Here is a 22,860-nt window from a genome sequence, read left to right on the forward strand (position 1 = left end):
GCAGCACATGAGATTTTTACAGTGAGGGACAGAAGGCTAATAAACTGCAGTGTTAAAGGTCTTGTTGTGTCAGGACAGGTAGAACAAGCAATGGTTTAATGATCTCCGCATCTAGCAATCTAGAGTTGTTTTTCTCATGAGGAATTCAGTAACAGCTGTAGCTCAGGCAACTGACACAATCCAGACGTTTCAAAAGCAGTGTCCTGTACCCTACGTGATTGCCAAATTAACAGCAACCCACTGGAACACAATGGTGCCAATTTAACTAGCACTTTTTCCATAGCAATAGTTCACCCAGCATGAGTTAATGATGATGGAACTCAATGCTTGAAGAAACTAACCCTTCAAGGTCAATGTTGTTGTTTTTTCTATTGATTTAAGTTCTTCTCATTGTTAATTTGGCGCACAGGTGTGATGGAAAATAAGTGGTCCGGCTCTCGTTTGCAGCACAGGGCGAGCAGTACAGGACCAGCCCCATGCAGCAGTTTGACAAGGAGGACAGACATCAGGGTCGTGACGGGAATCCTGTACATTTCTGCAGTGCGTGGGTGCAGCGACGCTCCAGCATGAGACCACTGGCACTGTGGTGGACAGAAGCACAAGATCTTGTATTTGTGGTTGAGATTTATATAATTGAGAAGACAATTTTCACCTGGTAAATGAAAAAACGGGTGAAATAAATTTGAAGGAAAGGACTTTTGGTCACTTTGACTCGGGCCAAAACACAACCACTCAGGGGTGCATTTCCCATAAAATAACATAACTTGTTGCTTAAAGGAATAGTTCACCAAAATGTAAATTCTGTCATTAATTAATCACCCTCATGTCGTTTTAAACCTGTAAGACCTTCGTTCAACTTCAGAACACAAATGAAGATATTTTTAATGAAATCCGAGAGCTTTCTGACCCTATATAGACAGCAGTTTAACTGACACATTCAAGACCCAGAAAGATAGTAAGAACATCATTAGAACCTAAATGCAACTTCTGTGTCAATCTTCAACGTTTGTTTACTACAGTACCACAATGCATGTTCTGGCATTCTAACATAGAAACCAGATGTGCTGTGCCTTGATTGCAAGGAGAGGAATGCAGTGTATACTGCTGATAGTTAGAACCAAAGCCTAGCAGTCTCTTTCCTCTCCAACAGCAGTACTGCCGTGAATGTACACCGAAGACTTGACACGGAAGAGAAGAAATTGTTGAATGAAGTCTTTTTTTTTTTGGGGCACAAAAAAGTATTTTCGTAACTTCGTAAAATGACCGTTGAACCACTGATGGAGTATTTTTGACGATGTTCTTACTACCTTTCTGGGTTTTAAACAATGTTTTGCTGTCAATGTAGGGTCAGAAAGCTCTCGGATTTCATCAAAAACATATTAATTTGTGATCTGAAGATGTAGGGTAAGTACTTGCATCCATTGAAATCGAATATGGAGCTAAATTCTGCAGGGCAGTGGTTCTCAAGGATCAGGATTGGAGACTGCAGGCTTACTTTTATTTAGGTGACCACTCTTCAGAAATGGTGGTGTGTCCACAATCTAAGTCCACATGTCAAACAATATGCCGTATGTCTAACCACAGGCCGAGAGCTGTAGTTCCAACCATGCCTGTTTATGATACTGTTTGCGAATGTTCATTGGAACTATTTCAGGAAACACTGAATTATTGGACTATTGTTGGTTATGAAGATGCAACCATAGTTAGATAACAATGGCTAACGCACCCAATAGCACCCACATACCAACACTAACTGATATTCCCTTAATGAAAATGCAAGAACCTAGTTTCATATTGTACTTTTGTAAAGTTCAATGGTAAGGGCAAAATGAGGTCTCATCCAAGCCCTTGTAATGTATTTTTAGAGGCCTCTGCCTATGGGTAAGTATAGATGAATAGACCGCAGTGACGTCCTCTCAGCTTTGAGGAGGCGTTCATTAGTATGTCGAGCTGGAGATCTACAGTGAGACGCCAGTGAAGTCCTGTTCTACTGGAGGTCTTTGATTAGGAATGCTGACTGCTCAGGCCTCATACTGGGAATTAAAGGGGTGGTGGATGAGCTTGTTCAGACCAAGGCTTTGAACGTGATACTGTTTGATGGTGCCTTTCTATAAGATCAGCATACAGTAGACAGAAATCTCCAGATTCTGCCAGAAACTATGGAGGAAATACAGTATACCTCAATGGTTGCTTCTAACGTGCACCTTAGACACAGATTTGGCAGTTTCTAACAGATGTTTTCTTGCTCTCTTCCAATATTTGACTAAATATTGGAGAAGTTTTTCATGTCTCACCTGTAAAATGGCACATGCAAAATATACCGTCCAATCAAGCATCCAAGTGCAGCCAGGTGTGCAAAGCCCATATGCAAATGAACCCAGCATTAGAAGAGCATTGGAACAGGAGCAGCAACATCTGGAGTCGAAAAGACATCGTGCAACAAGTATTACTTCAATCTGAGTGTCAACACTACACGCCTTGCCTCTACACACCAGTGCTTTGATGGCAAATTAATGCAGTCCAACTCAATCCCCAAGGGCACCAGCGCTGCCGCAGCAATGCACTCCCGCTGAATACAGATCGGCCCGCCTGCATTGAGTTCACACAATCATTCATACTTATTGAGGCTTAAAAACACAAATCTGGGTGCATTACCCATGATTAGACCCTAAACAGAGCCTCGTCGTATTGAAAGTCTTTCAAGAAAGTTATAACAAGCTGTGAAATCCATGTTCACCCAGGAATTCAGATACATCTTTAGAGAATTTATTTTTATTGCTTGATTTTGAATATCATATACAATGGTAATGAAATTTATTTTACTATTCATTATATTTTTTCACAAATACTTATAAATATAATGCATATATATTACAAATATACATTTAAAATAAAATATCATGGTAACACTTTAGAATAGGTAACACATAATAGTTGCTTATTAGCATGCATATTACTACATTATTAGCCATGTATTAGTGCTAATTAAGAACATATGAATGACTTATTCTACTTATTCTACATCCCTAATCCTAATATATATATATATATATATATATATTATGTATAAAATAATATACATTATTGTTTTATATATTAAGTAAGCATTTAGTATCATAAGCATAAGCACTCAATTAGTATCGAATCAGTCACAGATGTTGAATTTGAATATGAGTAGAAACATTTCAAGGAATTTCCCCTGCCCTATACATACTATATAAATATTCTCACCAGCACATGGGCGTCCCTGAGTGCACAGGTATTATGTGATCGATGCAGGTTTCTGTCCTCTGTACAAGCATACGTGTTGGCGCGCCCTCATTCCTTATCAAACACATTCCCACACATGTCACACCCTCTGCTTGTTTGAGTTGATGGAGGGGCTCAGCCAGGACTCATGGGTAGGATTAGCTTATCAAGTCACAGCACATCTCCTGCCTGATCGATGAGCCACCATTGTGCCAGGGTTTCAGCTGGAACAAGGACTTTTGATAACCTATTGAGCAAGCTAAAACCCCAATCTAAACAAAAACAAAGGTACCCTCGATACCTTTGTGTTGGGCTGAGGCAGAGGGGATATTCTTGGACTACCCAAGGTGACAATAAGCCACCCACCTTATTGAGTGCTAATGATTAGTAATACTTACCGTACAGTCATTTAGAGGAGATCAATGCTATAAAGCTTAGGTTATTAAAAAGCCTGAATCTGTTGGTATAAAACTGACTGAATGTAATAACTTTAGAGTATGTGAAATGTATTAACAGCAACTTTGGGGAAGCCCACAGGATCCTTCAGATACGGTTCATACTCTTGCACGTATCTGTTGAGCATTTCTAATGGGCAATCAAGAACGGCCTATATGGATAAAGATATGAGTTTCTTTGTCCTAGCAGAATTAATTATGGAGATCATACACAAGCATATGGTGAGCATCAACTTACCAATCCTCTCAAGAAAGTGAATCCCATGGCAGGCACTAGATAAATCACAAGAGAAGATCCAGGGGGTGCCAGATCAAGGCCTTTTCTGCTCACGTTCAGCCTGATGGATACAAGCACCATTACTGATTCTGTAGAGAAAATACTAACCACTGACCAATGTCAACAGTGTCTAGTCCTTCACCTTGGATTCTCCAACAAGAGGCATATCCCTTGGCCAGGAGAAAAGGTCAATGAGGTCAATGATATTATGATAGAATACTCGCTTCTGATTGGCCCATTGTGTGTGGTCCTATGGAATACTTGATTCTGATTGGTCACTTGTGTGTGGTCCTATGGAATACTTGATTCTGATTGGTCACTTGTGTGTGGTCCTATGGAATACTTGATTCTGATTGGTCACTTGTGTGTGGTCCTATGGAATACTTGATTCTGATTGGTCGATTTTATGCGATTCTATGGAATACTTGATTCTGATTGGTCAATTTTGTGCGATCCTATGGAATACTTTATTCTGATTGGTCAATTGTGCGTGGTCCTATGGAATACTTGATTCCAATTGGTCAATTTTGCGTGGTCCTATGGAACCAGATCCTGGTTGGCCCATGGTGGCATTCAGTGGTCTCATTTTAGTAATAAGCTAGTGAAAATTTCTAATCTCAAAATTGCCTTGGTGGACTTTTTTTAGGCTACACTGTAGACTAATTTTTAGATAATATATAGGTAAGGTTACAACACAATTTGAACTAAATTTAATATTCAAACATACACTTATTTATTTATTTGTTGAGTCATGCAGTAAGTGGAACATTGTACAGTAAGTTACATTATTGGAAGGTTATATTTTCCATGTATTCTCGTATGCAAATGTCACGTATAATTAGCATCATGCAAAACTGAAATCAAACAATAGAACACTTTCTTCCTCGGAAAGTGACAAACTGCTCTCGCCTATAATGAAACGAAAATGTTCATTTGCTTTGTTAAGTTTTAATTGCAGGCTTTGCAAGAAAACGCATCTCTCCCTAGTGGGATTATGAGCTCGGCTTCATTGGCACTTGCGAAACGCTGAATTGAAATGTTTTCGACTTTAACTCTAAGCCCTCTGTGATGTGCAGAGAGAAAAACCTCACTAATAAGATGTTGCAGCGCTCAACTGCTCTATCAAGAGTTAACTAGTCCACCTTTATTCACACTGTCTTTATTAAAAAGATTTCACTCTTACCGACTATTGATTTCTGGCAAGGTGGAAGAGGATAATGATATCTGCAAGTGGAGGTGTGAACAAGAAATTTATATCTAGAGCCATGTGGTGGGGTTTTTTTTTAAATAAAGTTCAGCTCTGCCAAAAGGGCACTTTGCAGAGACAGCGAATACCCCATGTGGCATATCCTAAGCATCTGGGTGACAAATAATGAGTGGCAGGGGTCATGAAAATGAAAATTCTTGAGCATGGAGGCAAAAATAATGACTGCAAATGCCACCACTGAAAGCTCAGACACAGGATTTAACGGAATAGTTCACATAGACATAAAAAATTGGTCATCGTTTACTTTCATGTCGTTCCTAAAACATATGACTCCATTGGAACGCAATGGTGAAGTTTAGGGGAATATCCACGCTGCTCTTTTTCATATAGATAAATGGTGAGCTGAAAAGCTCGTCATGATGGTAGCCTGATACGTTTCAATTTAGTTGAAATATTCCTTTAATAATCTTCTTTTCCCAAGCAATGTTTTCAAGATGGATTTCATAGTTTATTGTGAAGGAAACCATGGGTGTAGAAGTAAAGACAGGTGTGTTATTATAACAAATACTTTACTTGTATCCAATTTCATGGTTGGATGGCTAGACTAGATATTGTCCAGTGCCATTGTTCTTGTGTTCGAGTATCTTACTGACAGCTTCGTAGATATAACCGCTCAATGAGAAGTGCTGTATTGCCATCCGCTGAGCACAGATGCACAGTCTGATACTGACGTTCTCACTTTCTGTCTTTCTCACTTCCCTTCTTCTCCCGAGCCCTTTTAATCCATAGGGGTCTTGGTTTAGTTTACCTGCATTACAGGTGTGATAATGGAATTAACGTCTCGATATGACATGCTGTGCCAGGTGACATTGTCACCTCTCTGTCACTCAAACCAATAATAACCCCGCTATCTCAAGCTAAATTTCTAGCATTACATTGCAAAAGTTAACATTTTTCTATTGTGTCCTTATACGAAGCAGAATGGTAATGCACAAGAGTTTGCGTTTATTGATTTGGGGATTTTGAAACTAACGTTTTTTTAATGCATATTCTTTCCAGATTAATTTTTCAGTTTGTATACATGGGCCTACCATGTGTCACAGAAGAATTCTTTTTTTTTTGTCTTGGCACTGTAGACATTTTGGTGGGGGAAATGAAATTTTTTGCATGTGTCACCACATCTTCCATTGGTTTTTGTGTAAACCTTTCTGAACCTTTAATACGGTGAGAGAGAATGTCAATGAAATGTCAGTATCTGCATTCCACCGATACTAATGAGTTTAAATGGCCTCATTCAGTGCAGCAACAAAACAATTAAAGGGATAGTTAACCCAAAAATGAAAACTGTGTCATTAATTACTCAACCGTTCCAAACTCATAAGACCTTCGTTCATCTTCACAGAAATGCCACTGAAACATTCAAAATGCAGTAAGGTGTGCATGTCTCACGAACTCCCATCTAAGAAACTCCTGGATAAAGTTATTGTTTTGTTTTCTTTGCACACAAACAGTATTCGCGTAGCTTCATTACATTACGGTTGAACTACTGATGTTGCATGGACTATATTACCAATGTCCTTTTTACCTTTCTGAGCCTTGATCGCGGTAGTTGCATTGCTGCATATGCATTGTCAGAAAGTATTTCTGTTCCAAAAATACTCCTTCCGGTTTGTCACAAGTTCGGAAAGTGTTTTTCGAGTATGTCTCTGTGTGACGTTAGATGGAGCGGAATTTCCTTATATGGGTCCTGAGGCACTTCTCCCGGAAGAGCGCGCGCTCCCGTATAGCAGAGCACTGAGAGCACAGGCATTCACTGATCAGAGCGAGAGCGAAATGTCACAGAAGGAGTGTGTTTTTGGTTGCCAGGGCAAGACAACCCTGCACAGATTACCAAAAGAGAAACAGCATTAAGGGACCAGTGGATGGAGTTTATTTTTACAGAGCGTCAACGGAGTTGTGCAAGTGTTTGTGTTTGTTCCCTGCATTTCGAAGATGCTTGTTTTACAAACAAAGGCCCAGTTTGACGACGGATTTGCACATCGTTTATTTCTTAAGGATGAAAAAGGGTCACGATTGTGTGTTGGAACCGCAGGCGGTGAGTAAAACTGCTTCAAATATCTCTGCCTCCTTGTTAGTGCGTCCCCTCCCATGCCAGAGACCCGGGTTCGAGTCCCGTTCGGAGCGAGTCGTTGCTGCTGCTGCTCTCGTTCAGTTTCAGCCTCGGGATCTGATTCTGGATCATAAATAAACGGCTGAATCTGACTATAAGCCATGGTTTGTTTTGGATGATGGTTTTTCCCTCACGGTAATGTCACAGTTTCCAAATGCTCTCAACGCAAACCCTACTGGCGCTCGTGATTCTTTAGCTCCGCCCACACGTCACGCCTCCAGTCGGTCGTGTTTTTCCGGGAAAAATCGGTACAGACTATCTTTCTCTTATGAATATAATAAAACTAAAGAATTTTTGGATTTATGAAGGATGCAGTACTACTCTATATGTACTCAAGATTAACAGGATATTGAGTGAAAACGAGCATTTCAACCCCCCTTTAAATAATTCATGCAAGATGTATGTAACCTTAAACAGAAAAAAAGTGGTGTTTTGAGACCATGTGTCTGATAATCTGTCATTTATTTATTTGAGAGTCCGAAAGAAATGAGGATATGCTGCTTATCTCAAGAGTTAACCAATCAAATCCGTGTCAGAGCTCATACTGAGGATCTTTTCGAGGATTGTAGAGAGTAGCGAGGTAGACCAAGAGGAACACCGCCACAAGAACAGCCCCCCCAATTTCCAGAATAACCACTGGCCTGTAAATGCTAAATATGAGTGAACATAATATCAGATTTAACATGCTGCGACTGACGAAATAGTCTAAAAATAGGCCACTGACCGCGGTCAGGTTTCTTCTCGTAAATCATTTAGCGCAAAGTGGTGCAAAATGTCCACGGCTTGTCTTCTGACAACATCGATAAGTGTTTTAAAGGAAAGACCGAAAAAATGGTAAGAATAGGGAAAGTTAAGAGGCTAAGATGTGGAAGGCTCAAAAAAGAAACGGTGGAATGTTGAAAAAAGATTTTCTCCACTAGAAGGAGCTAAAATCTATATGGTATACCTTTTATTATAGCAGCATTGATAAGTATTAAATATTTCATCAAGAAGATGCCCTTCAAGCCTATCTTAAAAGACGCCACACTTTTAATAAATTAATTTCTGATTAATTTTGCATTGAGACTTGTCCCCGATTGCTACACACCTATGTGTATCCGGCCATTTTCTTTCTTTCCTTCCTGTCTTCAGTAAATGAGCAGAGATGAATGGTTTGGCAGAGAGAACTGTAATTATTCCAACACCCGGAGCATCAAATGAGATGGGGGGAGCACATGAGACACACACTGAGACATGATTACTGTTGTATGAGGAGCTGTTCAGACAGAGCACATGAGAGTCAATACAGCCTCCAACAGAGACAATGGTTGTTTAAAATGAATAAATGTTGGCACAGATGTGCGTTGAAATACACGGTATTAAAAATAACTGACTCAAAAGAATGGTTCTGCAATCAGGCATCACTACTTGTTATAGTTTACCTCTGACCTTCAGTTTAATAATAACAGATAATTGCAGTTGCTGACTGTAATGTCAATCTCAGACAGTCATATTTCTGTTTCAATTTAAACTGGTCTCTTTTTGTGAGGTTTAGACCAGCCTGTGGAGAGATGTGCACACAAATGTCTTATAGTCTTCCGAGTGTGGTCTATAATTTTCTTGGCTTGTACAGCTTTGGAGCTCCTACATCATTTAAATGGGTGTGTAGTGTTGTGAATTTAAAAATTTGTTTTAGTCAGGCTGCAGTTTCTACAAATATTAATTATAATAAACTTTTTTTTTTGTTCTATCAATAAAAGCAGTAGCTTGAGTCTAGAACAAATCAATGATGTCTTGTTTTTACGTTTTCTATATGAAATGAATAACAGAAATGCTTTAAATCAATGTCTGACTGTTATTTTGTGATTAGTACCGTATGCTTTCACTGCCCTCAAGTGGAAGAGATAAAGAAATAAGAGACTTTTGAGGAATAACAAAGTCCTGTCTCTGGTAATAATCTTCAAAGATCTCCATATTTAATGAATGAATCCTATAAATATTCTTTTAATTATCCTTGTAATATAATTTAGGTTCTCCATAGTACAATATCTAAAAAAAAAAGACCAATTTAAACAGCAGGAAGGATATTAAACAAATGCAATTAATATGACCAAAGAGGATATTTTTTTAAATTAATAACACTTTAGGAAAGTTTTTGTGTTTTTTCATAAGAAATTATTACATTCGTTTTATATGTTACAAGAATACTCAGTACTCTTCTCAATGCTGGAAGACTGTTCATACTGTAAAGAACACCAAAAGCCATCGGGGAAAATAGAAAAACCCATACCTCCTGTACCATGATGTTTGCTATTCAGTTAGGTATTCAATCCAAGGCTCCACAGAAAATAATCTACAAATTCTTGGAGTAAGATTAACAATATTAGTGTTCAATATATCTTGAAAAGTCTTGGGGACTTTGCGAGTCAATAAATATTATGCAGGTCTCTTGTGTTATGGTTGAAAACAAACATCTACTTACCAAGGACACCCTCTCCAAAAATTGTGCATAACCCAATTTACAGTGGCCCTGTGGGGGCCGCATTATTGTAGGAGAATAATCGAGCCAAACAAAGGCGCTTTTGGAAAAGAACATAATTTGATTTTGTCATACATTTACATAATTGTGTTTACTTTTGGTCTAATTTGTCAAATGCCTGTGTGCCAAAAAAGAAAAGCTCTGCCAAAGCCGCACGACAGGCAAAGAGGCTTTGTGTGGTTATGTGTTGTTCTGTAAACTCAAGAATGTACTCGGGAAGTGGACTAAGGGGATTTCTAACATTATTTGATAGATTTCTGGGTTAGAAATATTTGCTATTATTATGGGACCTATAATATATTACTCTTACAAGCAGAATTTGTGGAGCGTCATTACTGTACTACTTTACCATGCTATAGTATTCAACTTGAGTAGTAATTGATTACATGTAATCTGGATTACATGATCAGAGTTAAAAAATTAAGTACTCCTAATTACATTATATTGTCGTTTAAAATACTCGTCATTTGACTTTTTTATGTAATACATGATTTCATATTATTTACACTATAGCAGTAAAAATAATTTATTGATTCTTTTTTATCTTTTACATTTTCCTTTCTAAAATAGCCTTCTGCTTATACACTCAGAAAGTCCAGTTTTGTGGACGTTCACGCTGGTAGCTACTCTACACTGCATTTGATATCTGGATTTATAAAAATCACTTTTATACAAAAGTGTTGCGACATTGCATCAACTTAGTGTTTTCTTTTGATTCATGTTTAAATGGTCTTAACATTTTTATGATTCAGTTAATTATTATCCTTCCATTAAACTCATAAACCCTAAGCAGTTACTTCTCAAACCCAGTTTGAGAAGTAACTTGATGCAATGTAATGTTTGAGCACTTTATGTTGTTAAAGGGATAGTTCAGGCAAAAATTAAAATGTAAAAAATAATTACTCACCCTTATATCATTCAAAACCCGTAAGACCTCCATTCATCTTCAGAACACAAATTAAGATATTTCTGATGGAATCCGAGAGCTTTCTGACCCTGCCGTAGACAGCAAGGATCCTTGCACGATCAAGGTCCAGAAACTTAGCAAGGAGATCTGTAAAATAGTCCACATGACATCAGTGGTCCAACTGTAATTTTACGAAGTTACAAGATTACATTTTGTGCTTAAAAAAAAAAAACCCCAGCAAAAATAACGACTTAATTCAAAAAATTTGTATCCCCCGTATTACATACGTGAATGACATGTGCTGTTCTGTATCATCAGCATTGTACATGGTTATGCCGTCTACATTGTTTATGCTTTGATCTGAACATAAACAACATATCCGCTGTATAATTTTTGGGCAAACTATCCCTTTGGTTGCAATTAAAAGACTAATTTAAAAAAGGCCATTACAGCTGCCAAACAAAAAACTTAACATTAAAGTTAAAACATGGAGAAATCTGTAAAATAACTTTTTTCTTTCTGTAAAATCTTTTAATTAAAATTTCTGTAAAATGATTGTTTTTTAAACTTTATTTCAATTAAGATATTTGACTGTAATTTAAAGTTTGTTTTTTAGCAGCTGCCAGTCCTTTGAAAAACAAAAAATATGTGAAAGTGACATAACATTCAGCCAATTATGGTGACCCATACTCCGAATTCATGCTCTGCATTTAACCCATCCAAAGTGAACACACATTGCAGCTGGCAGCCATTTATGCTGTGGCACCCAGGGAGCAGTTGGGGGTTCAGTGCCTTGCTCAAGGCACATCAGTCGTGGTATTGCTGGCCTGAGACTCGAACCCACAATCTTAGGGTTAGGAGTCAAACTCTCTAACCACTAGTCCACGACTTCCCACAATATGTTTTTTTAGTGTACAAGATTCTCCTATTAGGTCAATGTGAAAAAACGTTATCTAAAAGTAATCTAAAGTAGTCTGATTACATTACCTACAATGTGTAATGTAATGGATTTATGTTACTTCAATTTTTTTCTCATGAATTTTGGAATAATGGATTACAAATTGAAAGTAATCCTCCCAGCTCTGTCTGTAGTCTGTGGTGTAATCTATTAGACTGCACTTTATATTAAATTATAAATAAAAACTAAACTAAAGTACTTGGTACATTTTTAATAACATTGTGGAGATGGTCTGCTACAGCAGTGCAGATCAGTGTTAATTTCGTTGACTAAATATTTTCGTCATTATTTTCGTCACGAATATATTTTTGCGGACGAAAACGAAACGAAAACTAAAATAGAAGGCACTGATGGAGACTAAAACTATGACTAAATTGATTGACATTATCGTCAACGAATAAAGGACGAGACGAAAATAGAATGTGACGAAAATCAAATCAGCAGATGGGAGAGATGCGAGGAATGAACAAAAGAACCGGCAAAACGGAACAGGCGAGACTGCATGAGAGAAGAGAACCAATCCGAGCCTGACTTATTGAGACGTATAGCGAAGGTCTTCAGTTTTTAAATGAGCTCCCGGGAAGTCGGCATTCGAAGAGGTGATGTCTAAAAGAGCGACAAAATGTCCACAGCTCACTTCACGTTTGACGACGAACAAAACAAAACAAAGCGTAAAGCACATGGAGCGCTCATTCGTGGCAAGAACACAACCAATTTGAAAAGACATTTACAGACGAGCCACCCGGACATTTTCTCAAATGTAATTTCACAACGATATTCTTTTGTTTATTGAGCTAAGCAAAATTGGAAGACTGCAGTGCGTAGATGTTGTAGCATTAAATAATACGAACTGAAAAGTACTGTAAAATAGCCCCTTCAAGTTAGATGAGAGCACAATACTAATACTTCATATTATGATACATACATTTGATTAATACTAATGTTTAGTATATTTTATAATGTTCTACTTGTTGACAATATCACAAATATTTCTATATTAGTTCACATAGTATATGTTCACATCCTATCATTATACATACGAATCTAGCAATATTGTAGTATTTAAAACATACAATATTGCTAGACAAATGAATACCTTATAAAATCTTGTTACTTTTTTTATCCACCCAACTTATTAAATATTTACTTTAAATGTATGCACTCCTTGTTCAGCTCAGCTGTAAGCTTTAAGGTCCTGGACCTAACGTTATTTTTCTTTTATTGATGGTCAATTGGCAGCTAGTTATTGTTTACATTATCATGACAGTGTTTGTTGCTGCATAAAAGCTTTTGAATCGAAATAAAGACACAGTTGTGTTGAAATAAAGTTGAATTTGTGTTTTATATATTTTGGTTAAGTTTGTTTCCTATACCAGCTGTAAAAAAAATTGTCTAGTAAATCTGTTATTGATTTTAGTCTTATTTTAGTCAACCAAAATACCAAGCAATTTTAGTCGACTAAAATACCAAGCAATTTTAGTCGACTAAAATAAGACTAAAATTAAAACAAATCAGATGACTAAAACTTGACTAAAACTAAAAAGAATTATAGTCAAAAGACTAAGACTAAAACTAAATTAAAATTTTGTCTCAAAATTAACACTGGTGCAGATGACCTATAGCCTGTGTCCACCAAGGTGCGCTTTCATGAACTGAAAGTTCACAGTATATGCATTTACTTCAAACACACGTTTAACATGCTAACTGCTATGCCATACTAAGAATACTTAGTCTCACATAATTTATGAAACACAAATCATTCCAGCTAATTAAAACGTATAGAGAGAGATCCATAAATAATGACATTTTAATAATCACAATCCCACAAGCAGTAAAAGTTCCCACAGAACCCATCAAGGTTGATGGAATGATGTTAGAATTCCTCCCTCACCCCTCTCTCAGCAGAATTCCATAAGGTCGAATCAAGTTCTCCACGATTGCTCTTTCCTCTTTACGTGAAGTGCCCTGAGGAATCTCAATCAGCCAGTAGTCTTTCCTCTCGCTCACTGTCCTCACGTGTAAAGGTGGTGTCATCTTTTACAAATTATACTTTGGGTCAAAGAATTTGTCTATGTTCACAAAAAGCTCCTTTTGTCAGAACCTGTGTCCAGAGGAATTGAGGCTTGGAATAGGAACCTTCTTGGTTATTGGTCACCTTTTGGGTTTTTCCAAATTCAATTCAAGTTTATTTGTATATCGCTTTTTACGATACAAATCATTGCAAAGCAACAGAAAATCAAGTTTCTACAATATTAAGTAGTAGCTTATAAGTAGTGATTAGTTTATGTGCAAATGACAGGCATTTTCAGAAGAATTAATACAAGACCAACCAGACGATGAACACTATTAACAGCAATTATAATGTAGTAAGTAGCAATATTTGCTAGTTCTGTATGTTTCAGATATGTTTCAATCCCGTGGCAAAACAGAGAAACAAATAGAGACATAATTAGCGTAGCTGCTGTTCCAACAAAGTAAAATGAGTTAGTTTAACCCAAGCTAAAGAATAAGAATGTGCATTTGATCAGATACAACTGCACTCACAATTTGAGAGATGCATTATTTGAATGTTTGGCGAAAGAGATGCTTTTTTAATCTAGATTTAAACAGAGAGAGTGTGTCTGAACCCTGAACATTATCAGGAAGGCTATTCCAGAGTTTGGGAGCCAAATGTGAAAAAGCTCTATCTCCTTTAGAGGACTTTGCTCTCCTAGGAACTACCAAAAGTCCAGAGCTTTGTGATGTTAGGGAGCGTGATGGGTTGTAGCGTGGTAAAAGCTAGTTAGGTACACAAATCATTGTAAGTCTTCACAGAAACACCTGTGAAGCTAGACACAGCCTGCAGAAGAACAGTGGTGTGTACATGAGCCATGCTCAATGATCAGGAAAGACAAAAAAAAAATGTGCGCGCTCATCAAACAAACTGTATTTATATACAGACTCAAGCATGGGAAAGTGACTATTTAGAATTCCAGTTTTGCTGATCTTGAAAAATCCCCTAAGAGGAACTGAAATTTGGCATACCAGCATATCACAAATTTTCTTCCCAAGATTTTCAAGTTTTATCACATCCTTGAAGCTTAAACGTTGAATGCTTATTTTAACAATAGAGTGGTGCTTAATCTATAGCAACATTTAACAGTATAATGAATGAAAGAATCGGGTTGTAAACTAATAATTTACTGTATCTCATAATTTTTTACTGGCTGCATTGTAATGATTTCCTAATTTAGAATATAATCAATGGTTGTGTTTGATTGTGAATTGAATATATAACATTTTAATATATAAATATATAACTCAAATTGTCAAAATCATATGATTCAAAGATCCGAAGATCAAGTAAATAAAATTATCTGAGCTTAGCATTACTACTGTGTACAGTAAAGTTAGCTACACACAACTCAAAGAGTGCCAAATCCTTTTTGTAGCAGTCAATATAAACGTTATATTGATATATATGATTTTCGAGAAAAAAAAATTATGCTATTGTTTTTGTAAATCATGGGTTTTCATAAGTAATATGTAGACTACTTGTATGGTTCATAATCCAATTTTTTTTTTTTCTACCAATTTTCTAATTTTAAGAATCGAATAGAATTTTGACCCTGTAAGACAAAACAAACGGCTATTTAGCTCTTTATCCACAAGGGAGCGCAAAAAACTAAGAAATCATCAAAAAATAAAACACTCTCAGACATATTTTATCATTAAGTTTACATCATAAAGTTATATATAATATTTCCTCAAGACATTCTGACTACAAAAACACGATTTTTTGTTTGTTATATTCGTTATTTGTTAATAAGAGTCTGACGCTTCCGCGAGCGAAAGACGCGACGCAAACGCACTACTAGAAAGTTCTCCACGAATCCCATAACGTGGCCACGAGCGCGTCGCCTTCGATTGGTCAGTAGCTGTTGACGTAGGCGTCCAGACAGACGCGTCGCGTCCCATCCCCGAGTCACGGTTGACTCGCGTCCAGTGAGACGTGAAGGCAGCCGCGGAAGTATCGGCTTTCAGTTCAACATGGCTTCAAGTGCGACGAGTTGAGAAAAACCAGGGCTATTTCCAATCTCACCACTCCCGAGACGTCAAACGAGGAAAAGAGTTGGGAAATATATTCAGAAAGCTGCTTTTATTCAAGTAAGCAAGTCCTGTTCTTGTTAAAGAGTTTTTGAGAGTTGTTTGTGTACCGGTTTCTAAATCGTCCGGCGCGTGCGCAGTGTTTACACGTAACGTATTTACAGAGAATGTCAGTTACGAAAACTTCAAATTATTTGACGTCTAATGTATTTAATTGTACTGTTTTGTGTTTTAATGGATTTATAAAGATATTAGTTCGAATAGATAGTTAGTTTTAATGTCGAAAGTGCTGTTGTAAATAGTCTCTGGGGTCGAAATAAGTTTATAATTAGTTGTGTTGCGTAGTAAAACATGACCAATTTGTCAGATACCGATAATAAACAGGGTTCAGAAGAGTTAAATACTAAAATACCTATTTGTTTGTTATGTTGAGTGCGTATAAAGACTCTCAACGGTTAGCGATACGTTTCTATTCGCGGAATTGAACTTTCTGTTTTCATTTCTGCCGGGTAACGTTTTGTCTTATTCTTAAGGTTGACATTTATCACCAGTATGTTGAATGCTTCTCTAGTGCGCCACATATAAACGTAATAAATGTGATATTTCTAATTTAGGTGATGAGTTTATTAATAAGGGATGAGTAATATTGAAACCAAGAGTGTAAACCCTTCAGGCTAGAGCTGGGCTTGTCTGAACTCATATTGTACTGTAAAACACATCGACCTGTTGTTGTTTAGTTTGGTTTCCAAGTGAGTTTTTTCTCAGTTCACTATTAAATCAATGGCATATTGTGTCTCATAATCATGCCATGGATTTGACTGTAATTCTTTCACTTCTCTGAATGGACAGTCGTTTCTGGGAATTATGTTTCCGGGGAATGCTGTGATGCAAACTAACCCTTCCATGGAAAGCGATGAAGGGAGGATCTGAGCCCAGTCCTTGTCATTCGTTCTCTGTAAAACCCTTTGGAGAAATCGATATGATAGTGTTTATGTCTTTGTTTATTCTGATATCGGCCTTTATTGGTCAGATATGACAATGGCGGTTCCGGCTGATTGTGTAACTGCAGAAGTCACGCAAACTTCCCTCTTCTTTATTTGTCAGCAGAGTGTGGAGGAGCTCAATTAGAAGTCTCTTGTTCGCCAACGGATGATGACGCAAGCTGACATCACTGGGTCTAGACAGTAACATGGGGAGGGAAACAATAGCAATTATGGCCATGTTTTGTTTTGGAAAGACAGAATAGCATATTAAAAGAAAACAGTTTCTTGACACATGTTCAGATGTATCTGGTACATACTTCACCAACAGCGGAAGAAATGTAAGCCTTTTTGTGTGCGTTATGACATTATTAAATATAAATTTGGGTCAAATTATGCAAATAATAATAAAACAATTTAACAAATTTTATACTCTCAGATGTTTTTGTAATTTTAATGCACATATAACAAAAATATATTTAGAATATAAATATAAAAATTTTAATAATTTTTTTCCTGTGGTTTAACATTGATTTATTGTTTTTTTCCCAACTACAATTGAATAATAATAATAAAAAAGTTATGATACTTATTTTAAATATATATATATATATATATATATATATATATATATATATATATATATATATATATATACAACCAAGCAATAAATAACAGAAGCTAAGATAACTAAAATGAAAAATGTCAACAATTTGGTCCACATTAAAATATCTTAGCTTCTGTTATTTATTGCTTGGTTGTTTTTACCTTTATTATTGCCACAAGATTTGATGATTATCATATGAAACAGATTTTTTTTTTTTTAAAGGAAGATGCGTCATCTAACATGACTGTTATTGAAATGTTTCCCATTAAATCAAATTTTTAATTTTTTTTTTTTAACCTTGTAGCTGTCCTCTTAAACTGTAATCTTGTAAAAATGAAGACAAAAAAAAGTTTAATAACTGAAAATAGTGATATATAATTCAGATATTATATTTAATTAAAATTAACAGTTATTATATAGTTATAATAAATGATATTCACCCAGAAACAGAACAAATAATTTATTAAAATGTGACAGTTTGATGCACTTTAGTTCACGATCCTGGTTATTTATTAGCTGTTTCTTTGTTAGTTTTGGCTCAAAGCTGTGCGTGTAATTCAAACAGCCAGTTTGTATTTTGGTACACAAAGCTCTGTTGTGAAGTACAGGGAGGGTACAAAGCTCTCTAGCAGTGATTTAACTCAAGATAGTGGTCTGGGGCATGGGCTGAGGTCCCTTCCTGCTTCCGTTGGGAGGGAATCTCATTCGTGCGTTTCAGTGAGGAGTAATACTGCTGCTGTAGCAGTGTTTTGCTGTGTGTATATTACTGCCTTACCAATGCAAGTGTTCAGTTTCTGGAATTTAAGTAATGGTTCATGTATTATGTGTGAATTAGTGCCGGGAAGAAGTGACATGGGAGGCCACTGTGATTGGTTCAAGTCCAGCAGGTTACACAAACACTGAGTGTTGTTCATTTCACAAGCCTTTATTTTGACTATAATACTGGTGGCAGTAACTTGACTGTGATGTCTTAAGCTCTCCACAAAGAAGTTTTACCAGTTGTAGTTTTGAGTCGGTGCACACCTGAAAGTATTTTATTTTGTATATTTTCATAATTTTCATAATTAATGATTATTTTATTGTATTTTGTATTTTATTTATAATTCATCATTATTTATTTTACATGATTCTTATTTGATTTTAGATATATTTTTAAAGATTTTTACACAATTTGTCTCTTTACTTCTCTGTGGCCTCCTGGTTTAAACTCCTTCTGTAGAACACAGTCGAGAGCCAGTGGCTGTTCCTCTACTAAGTGCTAATGTGCTCAAGGAATGTGCATTCAAGGAATGTTTAACTCTGATAGTGATATTGAGAGCACGTACACCATGGCAGAACTAGCTGTGATGTTTTAGCAGTTTCAGTTTTCAGATGTCGTCAGTCGTAACATCTGATTAGCAATCCTTTTATTATCTGCAATGTCCGTCCTGGAAGTAAAGGGGATTTCAAGGCATAATCTGCACATCTTGGGTGATCTGGGAAAACCGAATGATGTGGAAATACAAAGCGGAAACAGGAGTGACGGCGATGTTGTTTGTAAGTGAAAAGATTTTTTAGTGATAGATGTTGAGTTGTTTTGAAGTCAGGAAGATAGTTTCAAAATCTCATGGTGGTTTGTCCACCCACAGTTTTCCCATAACTGGCCGCTCAATCAGTTTCTCTATGAAAAAGCTTTTGTTTTACTGTATCAAATCACCTCACCAATGCAATTACATGTTCTTCTTGAACAAAAACCTCCAGGATGAAGTCGGGGGTATTTTTAGGTATCCGTCCCTGAATTTCTGCCCTTTATAGGTTTCCCTAGGACTGTCTTTACAGTCTGTGTACTATTATGTAATGCTTTTTCCTTTGGATGCAAAGTACGTCTGTTCTCGGTTTTGACGGCACCCCAGGAACGTGTGTGTGGCTTGTTTTGCTGGATGCGGCCTTCGCTCTGTCATTTAGTTGAATCAGCAGCAGTGCGGTTCAGTGTCGGTTTCCTGACCCCGGGCAGAAATGAAGGATGGAGTTGCTCGGGTTTGGAAGGAATCGTGAAGACGTCACGCTGTGCATCTGGGTCAGTGTTGTGCTGGAAGTGGGCGGCAACTGACAGTAAGACAGCAGACGGTCCAGTAAGAGGAAAAAAAGCAGCGTGTGCTCCTGTCCCTGTAGGTTTTTCAGGCAGTTCCAAATGCAGATCAGTTTCTGAATGTTTCGCACATTGTCTTAATATTATAACTATTACTTATAACTCAGATGCTACATGTACTTTTACAAGCTGGTTGAACAGAAATGTGTTTACACAACCACTCTATTAGTGTTAAGTTAATTAGTTAATAAAAATGTTACGGTACCAGTTTTTTATTTAGTACCGGTCATACTGAGAACACTCCAAACTAACAAAACACTTTAAAGACAGACGCCTAGATCAAATGAAAGAGTATATGCAGGTAAGTTTCAAAGTGTGTCCCATACATTTGGAAATATCAAAACTGACCGCCACAAACAAAAGGCTTTGACTTCGTTGAATAGACGTGAGCACTGCACGTGTCAATGTCGAAACCCGGTGCAGGTGCTGTGATATCACTGTATTTCTAAAGAAAACCGAATGTCTTAAGAAAATGATGGATGTCATTTTCATTTCATCTTGCCTGTAATGCCTGAGCAATGTTTGTGATCGCATGCTCAGTGCTTATTGGATTACAGCTGTTATCTTGTGAATCTTTGCAAATCGCCTTTCCTAATGTTGTGCTAATTAGCAGGCTTCACAATGAATGCGGCTAAAGTAAAAATTCCTTTAGAGAGGGGCGGGGTCAGCAGAGCTCATTAAAATTTAAAGGAAAATGCTAAAAAATGGCTTGCTCTGAAAAGAGCTGTTTTTGACAGGGTTAAAAAGGTGGGTTTTTTACACTACCATTGAGAAATTTTAACCAAACTCTGTAACAGACTTTTCATTAAGACCCTAAAGATAATAGGTGTCCTATGACCCCCTTAACTATGTAATCTATATACATGGATCATATATATAAATATGTAATTTTGCAAACTGCAACTTTAACTATTTGCTTGATGTCTTCTAAATTCTGTAGCTTTTTCTGCAACAGCTTGGAAGCTCATTTAAAATATGCCTCATCATTCTGTTCTGCAGCCAGTGTTTTTTTTTTTGTTTTTTTTTTTTAAGTGACTAAAATATCTTGTAGTGTGTGATGGACCATGATTTTCAAATCTTGTAGTTGGTGCATGTTTAAGATTTGAGGGAAGATAATCTGCAAAGATTCTCCTTATGTGTGTGCTACAACCAAATTTCAAAATCAGTTAGAACTCCTATAGTGTGAGGCTGGCTTTAGCTATGCAAAATTTTTTTTATTTTTTTTATTTATTGAGGTTTTAAAACATTTTTTCTTGGTAATGCAACCAAGCTCAAAACATTTCCCAGGAGACATTCATGTTCTTTCCTTTTTATAATATTGCAAGAACGTTATTTCTTGGTTATGCAGATATACTCCAAAAATCGTACAAGGAAAACTTTTTTTTTTTTAAAAAACAACTTTTAACAACCTCCAAATTTTCACCAGGAACTCATTCAGATACAGATTTTGTCAACATTTTAAGAATTTTTTTATTTTTATTTTGAATATTGTAAAACATAAATTAACTAACTTAAGTTTGTGGCCTGAATTTTCATGACCTCTTATAGGTGCACAAACATACCAGTTTGACAAATCCAGTAATTATTTTTGTTAGTTTTTTCCCCAGAAATCTTCATTTTAACAACTTTTGTTATTTTGTTATTATTTATTGAAACGTTTAGCCTACTATTAGATCATTGCTCCATGCATTTGCTCTCATTTTCAAGACCACATTTCTTCTTCTTATATGATTTAATGTTGCTGACATGCTGGAAAAAGACTTCATAAAGCCACTAGCTACACAGATCCCTGTTAACGCAGCGTTCTTGCTTTGAATAGCCTCCATTGATCGCAGGTTCTGAATGACATAGGTAAACCTATGAGATGGCTCTCTCCTTCAATGAAATGAAAGCCCATTATGACTCACAATGACTTCATAACACTCATTCTGCTGATGCTTTATAATAGTAAATGTCCCACCCAGATAGACAATATTGCCTGTAATCGTGATCATACAAAGAGACAGACTGGGTTGAATGATAGAAATACAGCTAAAGTGGTGTATTTTTCAACTGAATTAGTCATTTTGACTATTATTTCTGTCATGGTTACCTTCTGCCTCCAGCTGTTTGGATGAATCACAGAAATCTGGAACAATCTGTAACGTACAGGTACTAGCCGTTCCATTTAGTGTTATGATCAGTTTCACTTTGAATTGACTGCTTCAGCAGAATTAAATGTTCAGTGAAAAATACTTTCTCCTTTTCTGGCTTAATGTTACACATTTCTATGTTGATTCCAGTATTTTACTGTATTTTTAATGTTACTGTAAGAAGTCTCTTTTGCTCACCGAGGCTGCATTTATTTGATCAAAAATACATACAGTAAAAACATTAATATTGTGAAATATTACTATGATTTAAAATAAAAGTTTTTATTTGAATATATTTTAAAATGTCATTCATTCCTGTGATGGAAAGCTGAATTTTCAGCATCATTTCACCAGTCTTCAGTGTCACATGGTCCTTCAGAAAACACTCTAATATGCTGATTCAATATATGTATTCAATGTTGAAAACAAAATCTAGTTTAATAATCAATTTAATACATCCTTCCTGAAAAAATAAAATTGTCCGTTTATGATGAGGTGATGCATACATTAACTAAAATTAAATACATTCATAGTTTTTTTTTTTTTTTTTCATTTGTTAAAATGTTTAGACAAAATACTATATTTAAATATTTATACAATTATTATAATATTTAGAATTGACTATAAATTGGTTATCAGCCATAATATTGGCATATCAGTACTGACCATATTTTTGAATATAGGACAACCCTAGACAAGAGGAAATAATCGCTTAAATATTTAATCTTTCAATCAATGGGTCTGGCTTTGCCATTGCAAACACATTTGGCCACACTTAGCATGCTTAGTTTGTTTCTCTAACTGCATTAGCTTCGACTGTTTCCAATCAAGTGTCAGCAGGATTTTCCTGTATCTCCTGGGATCGTCTGCCTTGAGGTTGGCAAGCTCTGCTTTCCCAGCCAGTCATGTGAAACCCGTTGAAGTCTGTCTCTGCGGCCAGATAACTCACACTCATTTGGCCCTTCCTAATAAGACCTTTATCCAGAGATGAAGAGCAAATGAGGACAAAACAATACAACTCCGGTTTGGCATCAGAACACATAAAGCAAACAGAAGCTAGCTGACAGAACAAGCTCCTTCCTTCCAGAAATTTTCGCACATCAGGACATAAGCTGGACATTGATCCAATAACATTGGGGAACACTGAGCTGGTGACATCTCCAGCTTTCCCTCATGACAGCTCATG

At 36.5% G+C, this 22,860-nt stretch overlaps 1 protein-coding gene across 2 annotated transcripts in view; it reads left to right on the forward strand.

The window, feature by feature from the left end:
* Positions 1–15,712: 15,712 nt before the first annotated feature.
* Positions 15,713–22,860, forward strand: part of LOC113039613 (protein strawberry notch homolog 2-like) — a 47,319-nt gene continuing 40,171 nt past the window's right edge. For both annotated transcript variants that reach the window (XM_026197556.1, XM_026197557.1), the window contains exon 1: positions 15,713–15,887. The gene's annotated coding sequence lies outside the window, so the exon portion shown is untranslated. The remainder of the gene's footprint in view (positions 15,888–22,860) is intronic.

This window comes from Carassius auratus, chromosome 22, assembly GCF_003368295.1.
Source record: "Carassius auratus strain Wakin chromosome 22, ASM336829v1, whole genome shotgun sequence".
In the NCBI taxonomy this organism is placed as follows: Eukaryota; Metazoa; Chordata; class Actinopteri; order Cypriniformes; family Cyprinidae; genus Carassius; species Carassius auratus.